Source organism: Cephus cinctus, unplaced genomic scaffold (genome assembly GCF_000341935.2).
Source record: "Cephus cinctus unplaced genomic scaffold, Ccin1 Ccin1_scaffold0215, whole genome shotgun sequence".
In the NCBI taxonomy this organism is placed as follows: Eukaryota; Metazoa; Arthropoda; class Insecta; order Hymenoptera; family Cephidae; genus Cephus; species Cephus cinctus.
In genome coordinates this window covers 1,343,755-1,347,282 of record NW_014332933.1, presented here as the reverse complement: position 1 = coordinate 1,347,282, position 3,528 = coordinate 1,343,755, and the positions used below count along the sequence as shown (strand labels likewise).

General features: G+C 41.4%; 1 protein-coding gene and 2 long non-coding RNA genes across 7 annotated transcripts in view; 2 read left to right on the top strand and 1 right to left on the bottom strand.

Moving 5' to 3' along the window:
- LOC107265120 (sestrin homolog) overlaps window positions 1-3,528 on the top strand; it is a 124,566-nt gene that overhangs the window by 48,079 nt on the left and 72,959 nt on the right. The gene's annotated exons all lie outside the window — the stretch shown is intronic.
- The window catches only part of LOC107265126, a 13,433-nt gene that overhangs the window by 5,420 nt on the left and 4,485 nt on the right, over window positions 1-3,528 (top strand). The gene's annotated exons all lie outside the window — the stretch shown is intronic.
- LOC112493993 overlaps window positions 30-3,528 on the bottom strand; it is an 18,385-nt gene continuing 14,886 nt past the window's right edge. The window contains exons 2-3 of the long non-coding RNA XR_003059049.1: window positions 586-754; window positions 30-500 (exon numbers count right to left, since the gene is read on the bottom strand). This is a non-coding gene — a long non-coding RNA (uncharacterized LOC112493993). The remainder of the gene's footprint in view (window positions 501-585; window positions 755-3,528) is intronic.

Genomic DNA, 3,528 nt, shown 5'->3' with positions numbered 1-3,528 from the left:
GAAAGAGTGGATTGCAAAAATTCTATAGAGGTGGAACGTACCAATTTAGTGAATGGACTGAAAAAAATGGAAAAAAATCACTAGACTTTTTTTATCTCATTTCCATTCGTCCTGTATGCCAGAGTCGAAAAAGAAAAACGGATAAAACTATATATATATATAGTCAGCAGAAACTCAGTTTCTTCGATATGCTTTCCCGAGAAAATTATACGGACCAAGCCAGCCAACCGAAACTCGTGTCGCATGAAAGCACGGGTAAAAGTTTCAATGTCTTTAGGAAAAAAAATTAATTTTTTGTTGCCCTTTGATCTTTCGGCTAGCGAATCGAATCAGTCGCCTTGGTGAAAAAGGTTTTCTTCTAATTAGTCGAGAATTTTTCCATCTCCGTGTGGAATTACCCTCGTCCTTCTCTTTCCCATTCCCGATCCTTCCTCGTATCCACAATCCTTTAGCTCTCCTACCTCAATTTCACCATACAACAAGGGACCGGCGAAGTCATTCTAGAATCAAGCAAAGTACAGTCCGTCGTAAAAAAAATGTATTCTTCCGTATTTACCAAAAGTTCCTATCCACGCGTTTACGTACGTTTGCAACTGGCGGCAGCACCGTACAGTCGGATCCTCCATTAGATTGATTGCCGGGCGATTCACCATCCCTGATATTTACCACTTGGACTGATTAAGCAGCTGCAACCAATAGCTCGTATTTCTAGACTGTAGTGCCTATACGTTGCTGCCTCCTCGTGTCAGACTGTCTATTATAAAGGACCATACGATAGTACACGTTATATGGTACATGCACTTAGGTATCTAGGTATACATATATATGCATATCTTCCTACCCCTAAGAGACACGTATGTATATGGAAGGAGATGCAAATGAAGCTACGGGTAAAAAAAAACGGATATTTGTCCTTTGATATTTGTCCTTTCTCCAAAGGGTTCTGAGACTTGGGGGCTCATTAGGGTAATGGTTTACCAGTATCGTGATACACTCCTGTCTGACGTATAACGTCCGTCTCTACTTCGTAAGTCAAGACGAGAGGCTGTTGCTCTCTTTCATTTTTCTCTTTAGGTATATTATATATATGTACATATCTCTTTGACTTCCTACTTCCTGACCGATTCCCATAAAATCTTTAAAGCGACTGTACGGTGACTAAAGCGATTTCTCTCTTTGCCCAGAGAGTCTGGCGAAGAATGATCTTCTCCACTGGTATTCAAGATATCGGAGGCCTCCGTCCTGCCTATATCGTCCTTAACGTTCGTTCAAGCAAAGAGGCCTGCGCTCGGCGTCCGATCCGCGAATTAATAAAACTCGAGGAAAACTCGTAGAGGGTAATGGAGCCTCTCTGAGGCTGGCAATGGGTATTTTTTATGAATCTCAAACTAGTCTCCGTATATATACGAAAACTTGACGTGACCGAATAACAAATAGAGAGACCATTTTTGACAATCGATCAACGATATGATATCTGGAATAAATTTGTTTTATCGCGTAGAACCTTCGATATGGCTTATCTCAGTGTAATAAAGAGATTTGTTTATACGTGACTGTTTTTTGGAGTTTCTCGCTGGTGGGTCAGGTTGGGTTCCTTATAGATAATAATTATCGATTCAATCGACGAAGTTTCGTTATTCATTGGGTGGATCCGCTCGAGTTTACATTCCGGTGACTCGAACGATAATGGCTGCCATCCTCTGGACAAATAATATTCCGGCTCGGTTTCTAACGATCTAATTTACTGGGACAATTCGCCCGGCGACGGCAATCCTATCTCCGCTTGCACGACTGCGGTCGCTTCGCGTCTTGTCGATTATCGCTTGTCGTCCATCGTCTTTGTGAATTCACCTTACTCTTGCTTTATCATTATATACGTGCATATATATATATATATATATATATATATATATATACATATATCCTGCTATTACGTTTATTCTGTTGTACCATTTTATTATTTTTTTCATTTTACCTGCTTATGTCACTCTTTAACAAAATTTTCACAAGTTCTCTCGTTATTATATACGAGATTATTTCAGTCGCGTTAGACAATTAAATGTCATATACACTTTTATATATATATATATTTAATCCAGCTGATTCTACTGAGAAATTCTAAGTCTGACGAAAGTATCGCTACCTACACTCGATTCAACCAGAGATACAGTAACCAATTCCAAGTCACTCCTCGGTCTGACCCAGTAGGTACGTATCTACTCGACTAGCTGGCTTCTCCTACTCTACTTCGAGTCAGCCGAGTTCCTTGAGGAGGTTTGGCTTGTGGTACAGGAGGGGGAGTCTGAGTAACGAAATTTCTTTTAGGGTCCTTAACAAAGTTTTCTCTGGGTGCTGAAAAGCTTTTCGTATAATTTTTCATCGAGTAGAAAATCTTCGGGTCCTGCCGAATTCATTCCGATGCTTCCTCCTTTCTGCCATCCTATATATTGTCTCTCTCTCTCTCTCTCTCTCACTATATATATATATACGGTAAATGCTGTTCTTGCCCGACATTCTGTTCTGATTTACTTCGGTCCCGAATCTCGCTTGGGTCTCGATTTAATTTATACGGCTACTTTGGCAGTTCGTTCACGTAGACGACGTATAAATTAGACTCGGATCAATTTCCGAACGCCTTGGGAGTGTATTTCAATTTTTTTTTTTTTTTACGGTTGCCACTCCCACCGATCGGTATACACCCTTAAGTTTATTCGTATACCGTGAAAATCCCATTCGCCACCCCCACTCTCACTCTTGCTCCACAAAGGACCCTTAGAGCCCAGAATGTAATTGCGTGAAATTGTACTCCCCGTATACGGTGCACGATACGTACACGTGGCTGTATATACGTATATACGCGCCGAAAAAAAAAATTAATTAGCTGACTTAATTGTTTCCTCCTATTAATTCCTTTATTGCAATTACGTAACATTGCTCTTTCCGTTGCTAATGGTTACCCGTTTGCGCGCTACAATTTGAATTTCACATTTTTCCCTTTTTTTTTTCCCGCCATTAAACCAACCTTGCGCGGGTCCTTTGTTCTTGCTCGTGAAAATTCGTCCCGTGACGCGTTACGTAACGCGCCACCCCTGTTTCAAACAAATTTTTCGTTTCTCCCCGGGCCGAGAGTTTCTCTTGCGCTAAGATCTCGAGTAATTACGATCGGCATGTAATTGCTCGTTGCTCTAATTAGATAGCTCAGTCATCCCCCCCTACGATGCCTGCGACCCGTGGCTTCCGGTGCAGAGAGTCTTCAGGAAGACTTATTTTAATTCGGTAAACATTTATCACCCCCCCTCCCTCCCTCCCTCTGAAAACAAAGGGCGGTTTAATTGGTGGCTTTAAATCTTGTTGGCTGGAAACGATCGGTGAAATTTTTGGAAAAAAACGTAAAAATTTGGTTTTCCCTTTTAATTTCTTTTACACCACGCTTCCCTTCTTTTCCTCGGCACCTGTGGCACTTTACTTCGTTATACTTCGGCCAGGGCCGTATCTTGCTGCTGTTACCCATCCTCTTGTCTGTAATCG